Here is a 23,370-nt window from a genome sequence, read left to right as displayed (position 1 = left end):
ATTTCTAGCTGTTCTGTGGGAAATCCCAAACCAGCCCTGCCACATGGCATCCCTGCTAATGTCCTGCCCTGATTGCATATCCACTGCGTGAGATCCTTTTGCTTTAGACTAATTCACAGAAGCCACTATGTGACCTGCTGCAGGATCACTGTTCAACTCAAGGCTTCAAAGAGATGCCTTCATTCTTTGACAGAAGGAAAAAACATAGCACACTGGACACATGTTCCCAGCACACCACACATACACCAGCACTAGGTGCATTACCCTTTCTGGGTAAAGTCACAACCTCAGAAAAATATCTCCACCCCCTCTTAGAAAATTAGGAAATACTTAGGTGAAACAGTAGTTTAAAAAAGGAAATATTCTTAAACTACTGCTGAGAGAGGAGGAAGAAATATCTTATACTCTGTCTTGTACACTCACCATGTCAAAGAGAAGGAACAACTTATGAATTGCCTAAAAACTGCAGTTTCCCATGAAGCAAGCCAAGGTTGGTTAATTTCTATTTTTTTCTGCAAAGAAATAAGAAAAATGGTTACTACTTTGTCAGCAGAGAAACAAAAATGAACATTTCCACCTTTTTTTTTTTTTTAAATCTTTTATGCTCAGCTGAGAAAATGACTGGGAAATTTTGTCAGCAGAATTTCAGCACCTACAGAGAGAGGAAGGAAGATCTCACAAGAAACTAGAGTGAACTCAGCCCACTTCAACAACTGGAGAGAATATTTGCCCACAAGTTTCAGGAGGTGCCAAATAATAATTCCCAGGAAAGCGCAATCTATCATAAGGTGACTGCTCAGCATAGCTCTCAGAAAGATAAAAGGTTGCCCACTACTTTTGTACACCTTTACTCTGCTCCTGCCACCTAGAAAAGGAGCAGTTGGTCCGTTGCCTTACATACCAAAGTGCCAAAAGTGATTTTGGGCAGGGAATCCATTTTCACAGAGATACCTGTATTAGCACTGAGTTAAACTTCTGAGGGACAGACCCCCAGAGGCAGAGCTGTCTCCAGCATCTCCTCCATACAGGAGGAGATCCTTTGCAAATCCTCCTTACAAACCACAGGCTCTCCTGTATTCAAAGCACAGCATAAACCCCATCTTTGGAGCCAGACATCTAAGTTTTAAGCTTAATCATCATTGCTTTACTCAAGTCCCATTCTGGATCTGGCCCATTATACTTATATGCAAAAGCATTTCATAATTTTTTTTCACCAGAATTGTAACATATTTTTTCCCTTTAAAATATAGGCAACAGAATATTTTAGTATTTCAAGAATCATAGGAACAATTTCTTTCTGTGGAAAAGAAATTGGATCATGCTCTTGGCATGACTCTCTGAGCCACCTAAGGCACCTCCTATGTCTGATTTGGAGTCAGAATGAGTGCCTTATATAGAACTTTATCTTGCACTTGAATATGTTTTATTTCATCAGTATTTTCCTCTATACTCCTTTTTTGCCAGAATGTGAGTGACTACATACAGTGAGGAATCAAAGGCTGCTATCCTGCAGAAGCATTTGTAGTAAGTGAGACAAAAATGCATGGAAAGGTCCAGGGGAATTAAAGGATTTTTTGACATGAGGATCTAACAACACACTTTAATCCAAACCTTTCAGAGGAGGAGGCTGACTCTTTCCTGAGAATGGCATTGAAACTACTCACACCTTGAGACTTTTTAAGACACATAAACAAGAACTTCATATATCAAAATTCACCTTCCTTGTGGGATCACCTCTCAGAGACCTTGTGCATAACCACCTCTTCTTCAGGAGTAAAATGCCCATCAGCTCAGTGTTACCAGACCACAAGGCTGAACTTCTGTCAATATAAATCCTATTGAGTTGAGGGGACTACACATCATCACATACCCAACAGCTCTGGGGAGACTAGTCTCAAGTATTTAAATCAGATGAACATGAAATTTCATCCATAAACCCTAACTACATGAATGTGTGGTTAGGTCTCTGGTACTCTAGTAGCTTATAAGATGTAGTTTCGTTTGTATAGAAATTATGATCTTCAAAATAACTGATAATAACAGGTAAAAGCAGTTTTAGGATGCTGGAGATGCATTTCTGGAAATGCTTTGTGCTTACAGATTACTCATTTCTGCCTCTGTTAAATGTTAAGCTCTCTTTAAATCCTCTTACTTCATTGCTCCATGCAGTTCCCATAGATTGCATGTCTCTGAGGCTGAATCAACACACTCAGCTCAGAGAACTTTCCTGTAAAATTTTGACACAGATGAGAGCCAAACAATTACATCCTGTGGTTTATGTAGAAACTCTTAAATTCACCAGGTACTGTTGTCAGCAGTGGGCAAGGGTAAGATCCCACACTTTTTAAACTTGGAGGAAATGTATGATTATTCAACATTGAAATTCACACCTGAGCTCTACTGAATATGTCTCAGTTGGACAAAAAGAGATTATATGCTTTGGGGTTGTTTTTTTTTTTTTGGTTGGTTGGTTGGTTGTTTTTTTGAAAGAGTGAAAACATTGCAGTATTCTTTGTTAGACTACAAACAAGAACATGAATATTTCAATCTGCAATGACCTCATAGTCTTTCAGGTTCCTCCTGGCCTATTGGCTAAAACATGATTTAAGATAAGACATACCCAAAATAGATTTTGTTCAGTGTACCTTGATAAATAAAACTCTTAAAGTAATAAATAAAAAATAATAAAATTAATAAAAAATAAAGCTTACTGTGTGTAATTTAAGTAACATAGGCCCAGAATGTACTCTGGAATTTGTGCTGGGGAGCACTGACAAAATTCCTAGAAATAGTCTCAAAGGTTATAGGAGTTAAGTGATATTTATGAGGCTTTTGCTTCTACATCACCTGCAAATGCACAGCTGAGTAACTCAGACCCAAACACTGACCTTAACAGGCTAAGAAAGGACCATCTGACCCAGCCCATCTTCCTGGCAATAACTTCTGCCAGTACCTGTAAAGTCACAAGGAGAGATTAAAGTTCTGATCCTGCTGAAGTCCTGTTAACTATCCCTCAGGTACAGAAATTTGCATGCATCAGAAGTGTGTGTTCAGCAAAACAACAGCAAAAATTCTGAATAAGAGTGTGTTTAAGTAGATATTTTTTGTTACATATTTTGAATTGGAACTCTTAAAATTCTCCCTATTCTCCTAAGTGGCAAAGTATTAGAGATGTAGGATAACCTGATGAGTCACACAAAAAGTGACTCAGGTAAGGAAAGCACTGTTACAATGAGAGTGACAGGTGTCCTGGAAGGTAAAGATGAGATTTCCTGACTTGGTGACCATATTCCCACCGTGATCAGAAAAGCACCCTCAGCTGGCAAGGGCACCCATGCTCACCACCGTGGCTGAAGACATATGATGCAGAATACCAACATTCAGTGAGGCTGCTGGGATAGATTTACTCCCTGTAATCATATCTCTGTGGCAATTAATTTGTTTAAAATATTGAAAAGTGCTATAAAAATCATTGGGCTTTTCTTATTTTCAACAGGACTTTTTGTTGCTATGGCTTACAGCACTGGAATAGCAGATAATACAAATAAATGCTACACAGGAATATTTGCAATAGATTTTGGCCCTGGAAAAGGCAACAGAAAATCATAAAAAATTCTGTCCTTTACTGAGAGGGTTTTGCTCTGTTTCTTGTGGAAACTATTTTGCAGCTGCTTACCATTTGTCTGAATTAACAACAGACCTTTATTTCTTCTTGGTCTGACGGATTGTGTATGCTGGATGGCTCCATAGGATTTTTTCCTATGCATCGTGGCAGTACATGTGCACATTACATTTTTGCAGGGGGAGGGGAAAAGCCAGTCAGATATCATTTGATGAATATTGTATTCAAGGAGTTTTGAAGATTTCCAGCATCACACAGCAATTATAAACCAGCTCAACTGACTGCAAATTTTTAGCTTGCATTTAACTGCTCTGTGAACATCCCAAGGAAATAACTGGCAGTCTGCAGAGTGTCAGATTAAATTACTGGTATTTAAGCTTTAAAAATGGTCATTAGACTTTCCCATTAGCCTTTTCTACTAGTTCAGCTGCACCAGGCCTAGCAGCAAAGGGAATCCTGGGGCATGCATGTTGCCACAGTACCCTACTTAGCAAGATAACAATTAAAGCTGCTGAAAGTAAGAGATTCTACTCATTGACACAGTACTGAGAGTGAAGGATGGAGCAGGGCTCCCAATATTGGTAACTGTGAGTCAGAAGAAATGGACATTTTTATGTGTATGTGGAGCAGATAAAGAATTTGTCACACCACCCCCCTGACTCATCCCCAGGATATATCAGTGGCAGGCTCCTTATCTGTACTGGTCAGAACAAAAAACTGTATTCAGTATTGAATTTATGTGCTGGAGTGAAACAAGCAGTCTGTTTCACACGTCGCACAATGACACAGATACTACAGTGCACAAATGCTTCTACCAAAGCTCTAACTTCTGTAAAATAGCACAAAACATTACTCACAGCCTTTGCTCAGATCTACATTGCAGTGTTCACTTGCACAGAATCCTCATCTCATTGGTCTTCCTATCCTTCCCATTCTTTTGCATGTATTCATTGTCAGGGCTGCTAGAAAATGTTGTTAGCAAAGAGACTTGTACCTTGCATGTTTTACTGTGCCTTTTGTAATAGCCTAGCCTGGGTCCCAGCCTGTGTTCCACTTCATTTTGTTCAGCACACAAAAAATTGAAAGGCAGTGGAGACTTGGCTTTAGACTTCTGACCCTAAATGAGGAATAGGACATTAAACCATGCCTCAAGACAAAACACTTAGCTAACTTCTCTTGTCAGAGGATGAATTCTGCTTACGCTTGTTCAGAGCTAAAAAAAAATGCATCCGCTTTTCCTCCAAATGCTTTTGTCTAGGTTACCAAGATTAATGACAACCTTTAGTGGGGGCTCACCTGGCCAGAGGATGAGGAATGTGGAACAAGTTTACACCTACATGTAGCAGACCTCGTGGCTATAGTCTCACCTCTGATTTACGTTTGCTGTCTTCATTTTTCCCTTTTTTTTCATCCCCTGCTCTTTTACACTGGTCTCTAGATTAATTTTCTCATGCTGCTACATTCCCATTTCACTACACCACTTTCCCATTCCAAGATACCAGAAGTCCTATTGGTGTCAATTTATTTAGTACATTAAGAAATTGTCTTGTGCTTTTTGGCATAAAACTAAGTGACCCCACAAAACATCTAAGAGTTCTCACTCCCATGTGGCAGGGGATTAAAGTCAGGTGGTTGAAAGATGCATGACGTCCTGTCATCTGTCTCACCCTTTCTTAGAGGTGTTGGGGGTGCTGCCCTCACAGGGATAGCTGGGAAACTCTTGGAGCAGACCTGGAGATGCTGTAGTATTTATAGCCAATGTATTAAAACAAACTAATTTCAAGGCCTGCTTCATGAGTATTTCAGAGAACTCTACAAAGGGGACCAACTTTCAACATAGACACTGAACTGATGAGGTTGTTTTGTCCATCCCATGTATGACCTCTCACTGTGTGTAAGCTAAAATCCCCAGTTAAGTACATTGTAAAAGATGTAGCCCAGCACCAGTCACACATGCAGGTTAAAAGCAGCAGAGTAACACCTCTCTGTATGTTTTATGATATTACACAGGTAGTACCAACCGTGACACAAGGAGCACGTACACAGTGCAAAATGAGGGGATGGTGGTATTTCCAGTCCATAAATCATGTCTTACATAAAAGCATGCAAGAGCTCTATGTCAGTGTGGAAGATTTAATTACAGAAACAAACAACTAGGAGGAGACAGGACATAGAGAGCCACATCCTGCCCATATGGGAAAACATGCTGGAACCCAGAAGAGAGGTGTGGTTGCCTCATGCCAGCTCCATGAACCATTCTGCTGGGGCAGCAAAATGTTTCAAAGCAGGAAATTCGGATCCAGTCTCAGAGGTCTCAGCAGGCAACCATAAAGCATGCTCCATGGAGCCATCTCCCTCAGCTTCTTTGATGAAAAGTGAGCAGCTTGTGCCCCTGGCTGAGACATATTTCTGGCAGGAGCATATGCATTTGATAAAAACAGCTTTACCGTTCGAGTAGGGAGAAAGGGTTTTTCATACTGGGAAAACCAGCACAATGTTTGTTTCTCTCCCTTCTGGGATGAAGGCAGAACTTTTTTAGATCTTTAAAAAGATCATCTCCTCTCCTGAAACAGGCAAAAGCTAATAGTTAGGACACTCATCTGGAATTCTGCCCTTGTTGTCATGGCTCCCAGTACATATAGCACTTAAATCCTAGATGAGAGTCACCTTATCAATCAGCCAATTAATCAATATAAGGAAAGCAGGTATACTATGGGGTCTGTTGCATTATGTGCAACTCATGAGAGGCACGTCAAAAGATATAACTTTTTGATCAAAGCACAGTGCAGAGGACATGAGAGAAGCAAGATTTTATGCATAAAGTTCCCAAAAAGAGACATATGAAAAAAGATGGAAAGCATGGCAGAATGGCCCTTTCTAGCTCCCTCCCATTATGTTTTGTCTCCTTCCCTCAGGACAGTCTGGCACAGTGACTCTGAATGCCTGACTGTGTTCTGCAGGAATACAGCTAATTGCTTAGACATGAGTAGCCTCATTTTTGAGGCTGAGCAGGGAACACTTCTGAGTCCACGTGCATTAAACTGCTGCACGTACTTCTGCAAGACGGGAAGCCAAGGTGGCTGAGCTCGTCACATTCCTGAGCACCAAAATATTCTGAGCAGAATCCCAAGGGGCCTGCCAGGCTATCTCCTTTCAGACTGAAAGAGTTGTCAAAGCAAACCAGTCCCTGTGTCACCAGTGACTCCAACAACTCATCAGTAAACTAAATGACAAAACCAAGACATGACTTTAAGGTTGCAAACACTGTTTCAGAAGCCTGTGCCAGGGATCCAGATGTTGCAGGGAAAACATCTGGAATTTTTAATTTCCTTTAAGAATGAGTAGGAGGAGAATTGTGATGTGGTATAAAAAATACCCTGCTGCATAGTTCTTGGATTAATGACAAAATTATCTCCTTTAAAATACTGTAAAATATAAGAATTTTAACTCATATAGGATGGCTTAGTAGTAAAAAAAAATATACATGGTACAGAAATATGGAAAATTCTGAACATTTTTCAAATATGACATACCTCAAACACAGAGCCCAAATGACTTTCAAAAAGGTATTTAAAAAAGAAAACTTTCCTTTCTATGCATAAGGAAGAAACATGCTTTCATAGGGAGGAATTGAGAAAGGGAGAAAGGGAAAATGGGGACAATTGAAATGAAGCAGCCCATTGCAGTTAGAAAAAAAATTTAATATATACATTGGGTCTCCCCATTGTTGCTAGTGCTGAAGATGTAAATCAGGACTAGGCCTGGCCAGAGAGCATTTTACTGCCCTAAGACATTTTTTTTTCTTTTAGATCTGCAAACCACTCTATTATGTGCACACCAGGACAAAACAGAGACCTCTGAAGAGAAAGGCAGTAAACATTTCCTCTCCACCCTTGCATAAAGCTGGTGCTAATGAAAGCATGTGTACTGTGGGGAAAGGGAGCAAAAAGCCAACCCGGAATTTCCTGTGGTCCTCCCACCACCCTGGGCTCTTCTGAGGGAAGGGGGTTGCCCCACTGATAGCTACAAGTCTGACTGTCCAAAACAAGTACTAGGGATCAAATTTCAAAAAAAATGCTATGACTTGTGAATTAAGTTAGTGGGAGCTGCGCTTTGAACACAGAAAGTTTTGTAAGATACTGTCAAAAAACAGCTCCCTCAGAATTCCATCTGTGTACCAAAAATCTGTGGACAGTTTCAGTTTAATTTTCTGTGTTTTAGCAAAAGCAAACCACCCAGATCCACAAGCCTGTGCTGAAAAAACAGTCTCACAGAGCAGTGAGGGAAGCCCAGATGGAAACAAGTAATTCTGCCTTTAAAGGAGGGTTATAAGGCATGCAGCCACACACAGAACAGCCAGCCGAAAACAAGCCACGGGCTCCCTGCCTGTGCCATGAGCACTGCCCATCCTGCTCCAGGAGTGCTGAAGAAGCCCTTTGGAGAAAACAGAGCCTTTAAGCCATTAATTACTCTGCAATAATGTTTGTACGTAAGGGAACTGGCTCGAGTAACAAAGCAGTCACAGTGGTAGCACGACCTAGCTTTTGAATTTTAATAATATTCTTTCACCATGGCCTGTTATATCATCCACATGCTGTGTAAGCCAACTTCAAAGAATTACGTGGCACAGAAAATAGTAGCTTCAAGTAACCTTTTCAACTGTGAGAAAAGTGCCTTCCTTCAAGATATTAACTACAGCACATTTTGTTTCTAAACATTTTCTACTTCTTCCACTTACTAGGTGCAGTTAATTTTCAATGAAGCATATCTTACACACCACACTGAAACCCAAACCATCTTTTTAATAAAAATCACACTTTAGCAATGAGTACCTACTGTATTTTTCTAGTATTCTGGGAGCAGCTCTCCTTGTTGTGGCCAAATTCCTTTTTTCTCTCCAATCCTTTTTCTCAGAAATTTAACTAAATACATTTTCTCCTTTAATTGTGGTGTCCAGTTTTTGGTTACACTATCTGCTCCAGGTACTGCATTTGCAGTATCTAGCATTTGTCTGGAGAGAACTTGTTCCCTTTCAAGATTTTGAAACATATCTTTGCTTTGCTTTAAAGATGCAGACAAGAATCCAGATAGATTTGATATGTTCTACATCCTAAGAAAGATGATGGTGATGAAATTTGTTAGTAACACAAAGTCAGGGACAAGCACAAAATTGAAGAGGATGAGCTAATAACTTTGTGGTTTTGAGAACTACACTAATAAAACATATAAACAGCACTAGATGCAAGGCCATGCATTTAAGAGCAAGTAACAGAAACATTCTGTAAATTGAAAGATTACCTTCTGAAAATAGTAAAAGACGTGGAGAACCCAAGAATACTCACTAAACACAAAGTTTCTCAAGAGCTGCCATTGGCCATGCTGTGAACAAGAAATGATGAATCCTATTACATATGCCAACAGTTGGAAAAATGCTCATGTCAGTGTACAGATGGCATGTTATACACAGCTCAGGTCAGATTTGTTCATGGGAAGGATATGGTGGAGAAAACTGGCTGTATGGACAGACAGAAGACTAGAAAGCACGTGTGCCAAGAGGCCCTGAAAGGCTTGGCTTGCTTGGTCCAGTGAAGAAAGGCTGAGAGTGACGGTGGCTGATCTCTATAAACACAGCAAATGGAAGAGACAAATTGTTATGCAATTTTAAAACAGTGTTGTCATAAAAGCAAACGGATAAGCAACATCTGAAAAGAAATTCTAGAAAAAAAGTTCTGTTTCCAACCACGGGCAGCCTGAACTTCCTAAATAGTCTCCCAAAAAGGGTATCAGGTGCAAAACCTCTTGACAATTTTGAAATCAAATTTGAATAGTTTATGAGAAGATTCACATGATGTCATTTGTGACTTTTTGCAACAGCAGAAGAATAACTCACTACATGGACCTTTGGAGCTTCTTTCATGACATATTTCAGTAACTGAGAAATGAATATGCTCCATATTCTTACTTGCTGTTAATATAATTCTTTTAATTACACTAAATCTGAGCCTTTCTATGACCATTGAGGTTTTAACCTTTTCTGTCAATTGTCTCCATCTGTATTTTAACAAATATAGTTATAAAAGAAACAATTATTCCCAGTTAAAATCCTTCTGTAAATCCTGACTATTACATTATAGTTTGGATAAAATTGTTTTAGTAGCTAAAAGCAAACCAGGATTTACTGGACCATTTCAAATACTGTTTTATTACATCCAGAAAGATGGGGTTGGCTGATGTGTAAACACAAAGCAGCCACATCCTACCTGAAGAAAGGGAAAAACAAATTATGCTACATTTAGTTGCTTACACAGTGCAGACAGGACCTAGCTGTCTCCTCAGATAGTGTCTGTGCTCAAAGAGTAGAAATCTAGACGACAAACTCCTAGCAAATAAAATTCAATGTCAAAAAAAATGTATTCTCGAAGCAGCGCCTGTCCTGCCCTGGCTGGAACGCAGACACTGGCTGCACAGCACCTTCCCAGCAGACCTGCTGCAGCCTTCTGCGTGCCTATGCCTGCTGTTAATCAGCTGCCCAGCTTGCAACAGTGAGGTGTGAGAGCTTCTCCTGAGCTCATTCGTGTTTACTTGTGGGAGAGCAGATGTGGCAACAAACCCAAAGCAGACCCTCCTCTCTGCCATGGGTACAACCCGAGCAGCTGCTAGGTAAGAATTGCCCCTCCCTTGGCACCCAACATGAAGGAGGAGTGTGTTTGTATTTTCACATACCGTTACATTATTATATAGGGTGAGCAAACACCATCATCTAGCAGCTGAAAAAGGGAGGGGATGTCCCAGCTTTACAGCCAGGCACAGACTCCTGTCCCTTTCCTTGTGCTGGCTTTACTGCCCACTGTTCCTTACTGTCAGATGACCTAAGTGTGCTGAGATGCTAACAGATCAAAAATATACAGTATGATTTGGCTGGGACTAAGAGAGGCAGAAAGAAAAAGGATGAAGCTGAGAGGAAGAATAACAAGCATGACTGGTGTTTCAGCAGGAATGAGCAAAATGCTACAGACCTTGGCTGAAGGTAGAGCTATGTCTTCAAGAGACTGCCTGCACCTTGAGTTATGAGCAGGTGCCAAAAGTCCTGGTGAGTTTTGTTACTCTGATAACTGTTCCTCAGGAAAGTCCCAAAAGAATTTGCTGTTTGGTAATAACAAGCTTAGTGACCAATCTGTTGCAGCAGCTTAGATCCAAAACACATCTGTAAAATAAATGCTCTGTCTAGATTCAGGTCACCATTTCCATAGGCTTTGATGCTACTACTGCTACTTGGATCCAAGCATCTATGAATTTGTAGGTGTTTCCAGCTGGGAAGACAAACTTGGTAAACTGTGGTTTTCTTTGATTCAACCTTGTTTAGAAGAAATTCACAATGTTCTGTTTCTGTCAGTATGGAAAATCTGCCAGATCAGAACATGATGGTACTGTAGCCTCATGCTTTTAGCCAGATCCTTACCCTAAGTGCTCATATTTGCCCCATTCCCCCTCACTTTACCTGTCTCTCATGCCTTACTAATTTTTTCTTCTACATGCAAGCTCTTATTCTCACAGACACACCCCAGAAAAGACTCCCCAGAGCCTCCCCTAGTCATTTGAACTCCTAAGCAGCTTTTAATTTCCTTTCATTTTGAACAGAAATTATGGGCTTAACTGTCTCTTGGAGATCCTTAAAGCAATGATTAAATCTCCTGACACTTCAGGATATATTTCTGAAAACAACAGTGTGATCTCAGATAAAAATGTTCTTGTGCCATTTTCATGCACGGGAAGTGATGACTGATTTTTAATTTTCTGTGAAAGTGAGGGCAAGCCTGTTGACATCCCTAGACTTCCTGGTTCACGTTCAGTAGTGCATCTGTGGCAAAGTGCTCCTGTAACCCTTTGGACACCTGGGTGCTCATTAAAGGGAAAGCCTCTAAGAAACTCTCAAGGTTGTTGTACTTTCAGAAAGCAGAACTAAAGTAAATCTGTTATTTATTAATGTTTATGCCAGAAATTACATGAGTACTGAAGGTTTTGACATTTCCAGTTTAAATTCCTTACTATTTCCCATATCACTATTTCTATTAACACTGAACACCTGTAAAACTCTCCTTAACCAAATCTGAGAACTGAATTCCATTTTTCAGCTGAATAATGAGTCTTCTGCCAATCCTGCTTACCTACAAACTCGCCTCCAGTCATATTAGTTTTTGTCCTGCTTTCTCCTGCCAAAAGCTTGTGTTCCTCTATACATTTTATAAGTCCATCTCTCTGACTCTGAATCCTGCTATCAAATCATGCTGATGTCAATAAGTTCTCTAAAATAGTCATAATAGGGGTTCTTCTGCAGCAGTTATCTTTGCAGAAAGCTTCAGCCAGCAAAAGGCCAATGAGAACTCCTGGGAGGATGTAGGACATAAGGCCATGGAAAAGTCCTTGTACCTTCTCTCTGCATTTAGGATTTAAAGGATCCTAAGCAGTAGGATATTAGCAGGAGAAAGATAGATTTTAACCCTGAAATAAGATTTTTATAGTTTCTTGGAAAGCCTCATGATCAGTGGTTGCTGCCCTGCTTACACTCAAGCCACGTGTGGCAGCAATGAGATCATCTCAGTCCTGCAGGCTGGTTCCCCCAAGGGCTGGCATACACTGACCCTTATCAGAGAGATATCTCCATGTCAGCTCCTAGGACAATTAGGCTCTGAATACAGGACTAATGAAGTTAGTTTAGGAAAAAATCAACTGCCTGATAAGAAGATTCAGGTTCACTGGTTAGCAGAGCAAAAAACTTCCAAATCTACTCAACAGGAACTCACACATGGGATGAGTTTGAGTGTTTTATAGATTCTTAGCCTTGAGCATCATCCAGGGCACATGAAAGACTGGAATTAACAACCCTGCATTCTCCTTTTTTAAATATGATGTGGATTAAAATGGGGTATAGTGCCGATCTTAGCCCAGGGGACATAGGAGTGTAGAAGAACCTTATGTCTCTTTCTTAGGTAGCTACCTAAACATGGGGCTGAGAGGAGATGGGGAAATGATTCTAACTCCTGTTGGAGGGAGAGGGAGAGGGAGGGGGAGGGGGAGGGGGAGGGGGAGGGGGAGAGGGAGAGGGAGAGGGAGAGGGAGAGGGAGAGGGAGAGGGAGAGGGAGAGGGAGAGGGAGAGGGAGAGGCCTTCTGTGCAAGCGATTAAGGCACTTACCTAAGGCATGTGGCATCAGCTAATTTCTACCCCAAAAGGCATTAAAAAGTGGGTATATAAAATGCATAAGCAGCTCACTGAACCCACAGTATGCTGAAAACCCTTTGCTGAGTAGAAACCTGTGAGCAAACTCTGAACACGCTTGTTCACTGTTGAGCAATCAGATTTCCTTTGCTACAGGCAGATGCACAGCCACCCAGATCCACTAGTGTCTCATTCCCCCCACAGTAACATCTTCATGGGACTTTGTCTTCAAGCATCCACACTTTTGAAAACAGCTCTCCTAATGGCACGTGCAAAAATCAGTCTTTATGCAGGGCCAGATTCTGACCATGGCTAAAGCAATAATCCACACACTTAAGTTCACGAGTACTGTTCACACATGTTATCCAGCCCATAAAACCAGTGTTAGTACTTTAGCACTGAAATGCAGTCATAGCCTTCCATAGTTATCTAAAGGAAGTAAAAAGTGAATATTGCTTACAGCAAAGGGGAGAATGTGTTTGCAATAGTTATACTTGTGCACTGTCAATATGAGAAGTCTGAATAGGACATTTGATGAATAAGAACTCTATTTAAGAAACAGTGTATTCCAGTTTACTAAACTGTGTGAGAGTGAAATTGTGGGAACAAAAATATTATGCTAATGTGAAACCACTTCAAGAAAGAAATCAGAAAATATGTGTAGTTAATCTTCTACCCAGGAAAATGAAAGCATGAGAACAAGCACTAACTTTTTGCAGAGACAGCTGATGTTGGTGTAAATCACTCACACATTAGTATGTTATTTTCATTTAGAGTTATGTACTGAGCTGTTTTTGTAGCCTACGATTCCTGCTCAAATCTATTTAACAGTAATAGCCATGAGCTTTGCTACTCTCCAGAAACACAGTACAATGGAATTATTCTAGTGCTGGAAAATGGCTCATTCTTACTGCACAAATGACTTCTACGTGCACTAAATCACGCTGCATTAAAAAGAGCTGATGAAAAGAGCAACATCTCTTCCTCTTCTCTGTTTCTGCCCTGAAAGGAAGAGAAGGAGAGGGGAAGGGGAGGAGATGTGAAGCAAAGCTGTGGTTTTCAAGACTTGCAGTTGCCTTTCAGGATTTATATTCTACCCACCTGATCTTAGTCAGAAGTAATTATACCTGTTTGAGTGTGAAAAAAGAAGTCAGAAATTTTAAGGAGGATTTAAGTGCTAAGTGCACTTATTTAATTTCTTTGGCTGACTTCAATTAAGTTCCAAGGGAGTTAGGAAGAAGATTCTGGACTAGCAAAAAAAAAAAAAAAAAAAAAAAAAAAAGAAAAAGAAAAAAATTAGTCTTGAAATTTTTACAGTTTTGTTCAGATAACAAACTGTATCCAGATTTATAGCAGTGATAGCTACATCAATCTAGGTCAAGATGTTTGCTACAAATAAAGGCATTTTACACTTTAACATGAATTTTTAAGTTGCTGTTAAATTTAACAAGGTACTGCAGGTGTCAGATAGAGGAAATGTAGAGTGGGGGTAGAAAAGTTAATTTAAATTTTCTTTAATTGTCTTCATCTATTAATCTTCACGGAAATAATTTTCAGGTGTATGCACTACCTCTGGGAAAAAAAAAGAAAAAGAAAAAAAAAAAAAAAAAAGTGGGAAGGATTTAAAACTCACATCATTCTTTCTTATCCCATGGACACAGAAGTCCCCACAGTCCTGGAGAGAAGGGAAGAGACCAGGCAGAAAGTCTCACCACAGACTCCTATTCCCGCTCCAGCATCTGGATGAAACTGAACTGTGCTCTGTCTCCCAGCTGTGCCCGGTGCATGATATCATGAAGAGGAAAGGAGATTGTATGACTCAAGAAATTATTGAATTTTCAGCCCATGGTGGCAGTCCTTGCCCTCTGTATGCCCTTGGGCATAGCAGTCTCCCTGACTGTGGTCTCATCCTGTCACTGTCACTCAGACCAGAGGCAGCTACTTCACAGTTGGAAAGGGAAGGGCTGATGGATGAATTCAGTACAGACACATTGATCTCAGCTTCTACTACTTCTAGGAAAAAAAAAAAAATACAAGCGTTGCTCTCTTTGTTGGTGCTATGATGCACAAAGCAGAGTTAAGCGGAGTGGTTTGATGATGATCAGGGTATTCAGCTGCTGGGCACAGCAGCCTGACAGCTCCCAGCTTAAGTGAGCACAAAACAGAGCAAAGTTTTCCCAAAGCTAGATGCATGGGGAAGGTACATGAAGGATTCTGAGCTATGAATTAGTTATTTCTGTGATGTAATCCATGTAACTTATCTTAAATATGTACCACAAGACGGGAAAATTGCACTTGAAACCAGCTTATTTTTCTCAGTTGATAAGTAATACCACAAAAGGATCATTTAACATTTAGTCCAGCCACAAAATGTCATTATAAATAACTTTCTGGAGCTGGGAAATGAAAGCAACTAAGACAAATTGTTCAAAGCCTCAGAAGCAATTTTTTAACCCTATGTCAGGTCCCCTCTCTTTGGAAATGTGATCCCTTTGGTCCATTTGGAAATACCATACCTCAGCAATCCCATTTGTCTCCTTGAGGAGATGCTCTGAAATGAAGGAGGGGTTGAGGGCATGCACCAACATGGAGAAAACCCTGAGTGACCATGGCAAGGGACAGCAGAAGCCAGGACACTCCTCCATGCTGGGGTACTCCAGGAGGCCAGACATGGGTCCAGAGGATTCTCCAGAAAAGGAGGAATAAAGCATAAGGGTTGACATAGAGAAATGACCCTCCAAGGGCCATGTTGAGGAATATTGGTCCATAATTGATCATCTGAAGACCAAACATATCCCCTCTTACAGAGCCGCACCACAAAGAAAGACCTTTGAACAAAATAGGCAGTGAGGAATTTCTTCAAGGATTGTGTTCAAAGGAGGAAAAATATTGCAACATTTCTACCTTCAGACTTCATGACCTAAAAATGAAAAGTCCATATATGTGTACATATGTTTCTGTATACTTTTGTATATATATATATATATATATTTGTATATATACAAAGTAATGTCAGGTACTTATGATGTGTTGTTTAGGTTATAAGGAAATTTATCAGGAGCAACAAAAAAGTAGATAAGAAAGTCAAGGACTTGCCCTTGAACAAGACAAATGAACCTGTTTAGGCTCACAGAATGGTTTTGGTTGGAAGGCATCTTAAAGGTCATCCAACTCCAGCCCCCTCAGCATAGGTAGGGACACTTTCCACTAGACCATGCTGCTCAAAGCCCTATCCAATCTGGTCTTAAACACTTCCAGGGATGGGTCATCCACAGTTTCTCTGGGCAACCTTTTCCAGTGCCTCACCACTCTCACAGTAAAGAATTTCTTCCTAAAATGTAATCCAATCCCCCTCTCATAAAGAACTCATATTTTCCTACCCCCACTTACCATCTTGGAGAAATATCCATCAGAACATTTGCTACTCTGTAATCTGGCCTTTTCCAAGGAAACTTGCTGGGTGCTTTGAGAAGTCCCAGTTTATTACTAAAACTGATTCTACCACCTGCCTCAAATTTAGTATAATTAAGATTTAATTTTCTAGCATATGAATAAGTTTCTCTTGCACAATAGAGCTACCTTGAAAATAAAGGTTTTACAGACTTTACTGACTACTGAGTTTTGAACCTATTTCTGATCCTTTACATAAGGTGTTATTACACTTTATTTTTTCTCAAGTAGGAAAAGTTTTTCCTGCTTTCCTTCATTTCTCACTTTCCTGCCAAATTAATTTCTGCCCCCATACAGTGTTTAACTGTCTATTCTTCTGTAGTAGCATTTTCCAGGGCTACACTGACAGAATATCCTCTGGAATGGTCTAAATTACATTTACTTTTTTTAAGCATCCAGAGAGGTTAGTTTTGTTGCTGTGGTTGTTCTGTTCTGTCCTTGCATTAATTAAATTGTTTCATTAAGAGAGTCCCACTTTCTCCTGTCCTTCAACAAAGCAGTTGCTTTTTGCTTCTGTATTAACAGGATCATTTCACTAATGTGGTTTATTGCACAGCCCTATAAACAGAACCATAACAGCAAGAAACTGAGAATACAAATAGGCAGCTAGGGCTGGGGTGTTCTTATAACTGGGAATTTCTCATATTAGCTCTATTGCCTGAGAGAATGTTGCATGGAACAACTTCCTCACTTTTTTATACTCTTGGCAGCTTAGATGACCATAAAAGTAAACTTCTCTCTGAATGTATCTGAACTTTGTGAAAAGTTGGACTGAAATCTGTATTTCCAGCAAGTTTAACTGGAATGGTGCTTCAGATTCTAGGAGTCTTGTTCTGTTAGTAGTTTCAAGATATGCCCTTGGCATCTGCTCTGTTTATATCACCGAAGGTTGAATTTTCAAAACCAAAGTGCAATTGACTTACAGTTAGGACTGAAATTCCATAAACAAGTTGGAACAAGTGGTTGCGGTCACCAAAACTAGATTTTCACAGCTTGGCTGAACTGATCCAAATACTGGGGTTGAGCAGTGGTCACGCACACGTGACTCCTCTGCTGCCTGGCCTGGAGACGCAGCCCTGCTCCCTCATGTGCACTGGCTCTGCTGTACACCTGCACAAGCCCCCACTTTAGGGACTGAAGCAGAGAGTAAACTCTTTGCTCTCCCACAGAGGTCAACATCCTTAACATTTAGGTTTCAAAATTACTCCCTGAGTGAATATTTTTTCCAGAAAGACCTCAAGTCTTGACTGTGAGACATCACTGAGCAGAAAGCCATCTTCTCTCTATGTCTTCTGGTGGTCAATGGCCCTACCTGAAGAATTGTGTCCTATTTACAACTTCTCCACTGCAGCCTGCCTCATGGCCACTGATTTACACATTGATAATGTCAGAAAACACTCTGAATAAAGCTATCCCGTTTTTTATTCCAGGAAGTACTGTGAATAAGACTAGGAAGAATTTTTTTACCTCTGTGTTCAGCATTCAAGAGAATCATAATTTATTCAAGCTCTATAGGTATTGTTAATATTGGACAAGATACTGAAAATAAAACCAGAATTTGTTTGAGGGCTAGAGAAAGTGTTTTGCACTGTGAAACTTCAGAAATCAAATCTATTTAGTTCAACAAAGGTAGAGGTACAGTAAGTTCCTTCAAGAGGAGATAATACGAAGATGTTTAATCTTTTGAAGAAAAGTATCAGCTGCTGACAGCCAAAGTAAATAAAAAATTCAATCTGTAAAGAAAAAAAACTTTTTTTTTAAATTACTGTGAAAGTAATTAATTAATGATATGGGGTGAAACTGCCAAGGAAACAGTGGATTTTATTTTTGTGGTGTCTCCAAATCAAGCTTGACTAACTTTCTGAGGAAGTGCTTTTACCAAACGCCAATTAAAGAGCACAGTACCAGGGTAACTGGGTGGAATTTACTGCTCTGAAATGCACAGGAGGTCAGAGCAGATGCTCTAACCATCCCTTCTGGCCTTAACCTCCATGCATCTATGAATTATCCTAGATTTGTTGGCATTCAATAGGATTCAAAAAGCAAGCCTTTGAGGTAAAAATTGTTTGAGATTTACCTCAGGAAAATAATCTTCTGGTTCACGCAAAGGAAATCCAGATTGATCTGTATTAATGGTGTCTGCAGAACATTTTCTTACTTGCTTGCCAAAATTTTGGTGAGAGCTTTATTGCCAGCTGTAGGAAGTGATATGGGTTTATATAAAATATACAAACAACTCGGTAACCTTCTCATGGGAGTGAAGTATATACAACGAGCATAATTTCTTTATTTTTTCCCTCTTCAGAGAATTCAGGAATTTGGCTCTTCCCAAAGTGTAGCAATCATGCCTAAGGATTTTATAGACTTCTAGTGAGAAACTGCCAAGCCTAAGAGACTTGTCAAGGGCAGAGGTTGAATATTTATCTTCACCACTGTCTGTTCAACTACATCTGAGCTCCCTCTTCTGACATTTAGATTTCTTTTTAACCCTTTAGAAGGACTGTAAAATAACTCTGGGTATACTCCCCAGAGCAGGTAATGCAAATAAGCCTTACCAGGGTGTTTGTGGACAGTAATACCTTAATAGCAATTATTCCATTGACTGTAGGTCCATATCTTATAATTTCAAGCAGAGATGTATGTCATCTTTTCTCAGTTACATAAATACTTGATTTTTTTCTCTTATTAAACTACAAGATTTTGCTGCCACTATCTTCTGTGTAAAGCCTTTCAGGGTAAGTTTTTCAAATACAATTATACTAGGAATAAAAGTCCCCAGGCACTTCAGCCACTTCTTCCTGATTTACTGTAGCTGGATATCTTCCTAGGATGCTGTCCAAGACATGGATTTTAAAGATTGCACAATGTTTAAGGCAATCAGTTCTTTATTATCCTCAGAGGTATGCAATCTTCTTTAATCACGTCACAAGTCTTATTGCAGTTTATGTTTAAGCTGTCATCCTCGGAGGGCAACATTTTATGCTTTTTAAAATGCATAGACCCATATGAATAAACATTTCATTCTTTCTTTTTGGCTGCCAGGATCTTGACAGTATTCCTGTACTTTTTTTTTTTTAAGCTTGTAGTAATATTTATTTCTTTGGTTACAATTGATTTTTTAATATGTAAAGACTGCCTGCATAGTTACATATTTCTTCAGATGTCTCCACCCACAGCCATATTTCAGCATCCCCTCCCAGTACCTTCAGTGTATCCAAGGTTTCATCTTTGTCAGACATTTTTTGGCAAGAAAATAGCTCCACAGTGGTTACTAGCTCAGCTTCAGCAACAGAAGAGAAAAGGGAAGACTGTAGTCAGTTAACAGCATTTTTAATTGACTTTACATGATGCTGTAGTTCAGAGTTTTTTGTCAAACCTCTTTTGGTCCAGGTAATTGCCTTTTAAGCATGACAAAAAAATTTGCTACTCAGAAGTCTTCATTTTACCCATTAGATCTTGAATATGTCTCTCACACTCCAAAGTATGATCCATTAAGGAAGACAAAGGGACAAGAAACTCCGCAACTTGTAACGTTTTAGGATGCATCTTCTAAAAAATGCAATGATAACGGACTAGGCTGTATGGTGATGGCTTCATTTCTGCCAGTACAATTAAATATTAAAATCCCATATCATCCCTAGGTTGACAATGAAGACCTCATGAAAAAGCAGAGGGCTACTTATCCATTTCCTCAAGGCTTTTCCCACCAGACAACAGTCCTCTTGCCATCTCATCTTCTTTCAGCAGATTTTCTTGATAATACCTACTTCCTAAAATGGATACCAGTGAAGGACCAGCAGTGAACTAGTGACAGAACAGTAAAAAAACACATCAAAAAGTGCTAAAAAAAACCCCAGGAAAAAACAACATATAATGGAACAGCCTCACAATGGAAAGGATGATTTTAGAAGTGTATTGGTGCACATTAAATACAGTTTGACAAATACTGACCTTTCACAGAGCACTAAAAGGCAATTTTGTGCATATTTTCAGTAAAACTAAGCACTAAGTTATTTTTAACATTCAGGTTGATAAAAGTCTTCCCATCAGGTAAAGTTTTTTTAGTTTTCAGTTACTTGTCTTTTTCTACCTATAAATACAAAATTCATTATAGCTTCACGTATATACAAAAGAAAAGACTGAGAGAAATTTAAAGGCACCCCACAATAGCTCGACGTGCAGAAATTTGATCTTTCAGCACTACGTACCTAAGTTATGATGCTGCAGGCTACAGAGGGTAAGGTTTATCTCTGACAAAAATATCTGTCTTGGCTGGTACCACAGAGTCATCCCAATCAATATGAATTTCCATCCTCATCCTCTCTCGCTTTCATTCTGATGATGTTTCATCCTGAAATGGAAAGTTTCTCTGTTTGAAGACAAAACAAGTACATTAATGGGAAAAAAATTAATTTCAAAATTTCATTTTCAAATGAAAAATAACCCTTACCAAAATCTGCAACCACCTCTCTTGAAGTGTAGTAGCTGTGAATGGCAGCTATGCTGTGACATTATACAGTATATATCCATAAGGATTGCTGATTTGTATTTCTTGCATTTTTTGGACACATTAGGCTTGTCTTCCTTTTAGCTCTCTGTATTTCAGCTCTGCTGGGCATAAAGAGGCAGAAGATGAATTTTGGACAAGACTTATACAGGCTTGCCATTCTACTACTGTGTTTTCTAACCCCAAGGTTAGTGGGGTTAGGCAGTCAGTGCTGAGAACAAGGACTTAATTGAAAACAATTCCCTAATCTGTAAAGCAGCTTCTGTGTGAACGCTGTCACAACTAGAGACTCAAAACTGAGTGTAGACACTGACTCTGCCCTGCTCATTTGCTATGCAGCTGCTATATTCAAGCACCGGCACGACGGCTTTATGCCTTTCCCCCTGTACATTTATATTCTGGAGTGTAGCAACAAAATGTATTACTGTATTTCTGTGGTAACAACACTGATTACACTTGAGTGTACTACATCAGTTATAGTGGCAGGAAAGTTATTAATAGATGTTGTTTGAAGGTAGCTACAGTTCTGAGAGGAGAAGATAGTTGTGATTAGATGCTCTCAGTTCCATGTATGAATATGTGACCCTGAAAATTAACTAATACCAAAGCCTGGCTCCTCTGATGATGAATGCAAGTATCTGAGAGTTTACCATGTTTATTCCATTGCCAGGGATCATCAAATCATCAGACCAATGACATGAGAAAAAAAAAAATCAAAATATTATAACATGGTGGATCATGCTTTATGGAACAGAGAATCAGAGAAATGTGACTGATAATTTGGGAGGCTCTTTAGAGACAAATAAACTAGGCAAAAATCAAAATTAAAAATGCAAGGGTTTTCATAGAATAGCTTAGAAAAAAAAAAAATTCTGCATATGAGACCTAAATACAACATCCAGATGGGAGTTTCAAGTTCTTCTAGGTTATTTTGACTGTTTATGAACAGGCATATGTCTAAAAAAATGCATTGTGAAAAATGTCAGCATTCCTTGTGTAAACCAGCTGTAGGAGTGTATTCATTATGTTGAGCACTCAAGTCTAGCGTTACAAAAACAAAGCCGCTGTTGTGATACCAGCTAACAGGACACAACATGATCCTGCAGTGATAAGACAGAATTTGCAAGGTTTAGCATGATGAGATACTCTTTCTAATTTGGCAATAAACACAACGTAAGCTTGACTACATGGTAATTGAGCTATTGGCGATTGAAGTCCAGACCTGGACATACGTTCAAATTATTAGTAAGAAACTACAAATAACTGGTCTATTTATTATCCATACAATATCCTGTCATTTTTTCCAGATTGTCACAGATTTCTGCTGGCATTTAAGCCTGCAGTGCTCAAATAAGTATCAGCTGCAGGCTGTCTTATGGATCTATGAGATGTAAACTAGGTGTAAGAATAGACATAGAAGGGACTCACATGAATTTCTTTCGGGTTAATGGATTCATTAGCAACCACCTAGATTCTAGCTGGGATTCTGAGCCTTGACTTGGGAAATGCAAATCTAAGCCTTGAAATGCTGCACTGGCTGAGGCCTCAGGAAAACTGCCTGCATTCATAAGCAGCAGGACCCATATGCAGGGATTTGCTTTGTTCTTGAGTCAGGGAGGGGGAGATGGGCAGGGGGAAAACTGAATAACTCTTCTATGACTCAGTAGGAGTGGAAAAGAAAATAATAAACAAGATTTCAAAAGCATATAACAATCATTACATTCAAACACAGAAAATGCATCCTAAATCCTTTCTTGGGACAAATCACAAGGTAAAACTATGGGAGAGGCTTGAAATGTCTCCCAAATGAGCTGTGAGAGGACTGTGGAAGTGATTCCAGGATCCTGACCTTTACATCAGTTGCCTGTTCAAAGGATCCCAAAAGCAATTGCTAGAACCAGAGAGAGGATGTCATGATGATGGCCAAGGCATTGCTCAGGAGGAAGGGGAGACACAGATGTCATTGAGAGCAATAATATCCTCTTCCCATCAGACCCATTGCTCAGAATGAAGTTTAAGAAACTGCATCCTGAATCTTCCCCTCTAAATACTCATTCCTTCAGTACCAAATGTGCATTCCTCTGCCTCCTCATAGCTTTCCAAGGTTACTCATAAGGCCAAATACTCCTGAGGCTGGTGAACAAATTAAATTCTTCTTTCAGCTTCACTCTCCTCAGGCTCCCTACCCCTGCAGCAGGCCCGCACCTTTCCCCATGAATCCATTGAAAAGGCTCCCAACAAACCCCCCAAGGAAGACCCATCAAAGGAACAAAGCCATGTTGCTCTCTCAAAGAGCAATATAAAGATAGACTATGCAGTAGATTTCAGATTCATAAAAATCTAATTCAGAAAAGGTGATTTAATGGATTTAGGAATATAGATTGAAACTTATAAAGCTTCTGCTCTACAGCAGAAGAACCTCACTATTCCTGAAGGACCCAAAATCATATATTTTTCAGTTGTCTGCCTAAATTCTGCCTTCCCAATACAGGTAGAAAACTTTTCTTCCTCTATCATTTTGTGAGAATAAAATTTGCTGACAATCACAAGGCTCTCAGATAAAGTGATACAGACCC

This window comes from Pseudopodoces humilis, chromosome 3 (genome assembly GCF_049639895.1).
Source record: "Pseudopodoces humilis isolate 2021_Gansu_Grassland_sample_001 chromosome 3, ASM4963989v1, whole genome shotgun sequence".
Classification (NCBI taxonomy): domain Eukaryota; kingdom Metazoa; phylum Chordata; class Aves; order Passeriformes; family Paridae; genus Pseudopodoces; species Pseudopodoces humilis.
The sequence above is the reverse complement of the archived record's forward strand: the minus strand, read 5'-3'. Positions refer to the sequence as shown.